Source organism: Brassica oleracea, chromosome C9 (assembly GCF_000695525.1).
Source record: "Brassica oleracea var. oleracea cultivar TO1000 chromosome C9, BOL, whole genome shotgun sequence".
Taxonomy (NCBI): domain Eukaryota; kingdom Viridiplantae; phylum Streptophyta; class Magnoliopsida; order Brassicales; family Brassicaceae; genus Brassica; species Brassica oleracea.
In genome coordinates this window covers 51,311,618-51,312,151 of record NC_027756.1, presented here as the reverse complement: position 1 = coordinate 51,312,151, position 534 = coordinate 51,311,618, and positions in this window count along the sequence as shown.

Below are 534 nucleotides of genomic sequence, written 5' to 3'. Positions count from 1 at the left end.
GTATAACGATTATTCGTTATCATCTCACTGAAGAATTAAGAGACCTGTATCTCCATGTTGAGGATCCTTGTGACCTTTGGTTACAGTTAAAGAAAAGGTTCAAACCGGTATCGTGGCAAAAGGCCAACCATGAATGGGAGATCCTCAGATTCCAGGATTTTGAATCCGTGGATAAATATAATTCTGCTATGATAGATATTGTTTATAGTCTTGAACTATGTGGTGAAATTCTTTATTATATAAGACCTACTCCACATTCCATTAAAAGGATGTGCTGTTGCTACACACGGCAAAGAAGTTCACCACTTATAATGACCTTTTGTCATATCTTTTGGCTTCTGAACAAAGAAACCAGAAAATCAAAGATACCATCAACAGATTTGACAAGCTTCAGAAAAGATACATTGAGCTAAAGAATAATGAGATGAGGCCTCCTATAGCTGATGAAGCTGAAGTTGAGCGCCATATGGCAACACATGCATTGTGAATGCCATATTATATAATTGTCTTTTGACATTCTCATTTTCATGTTTC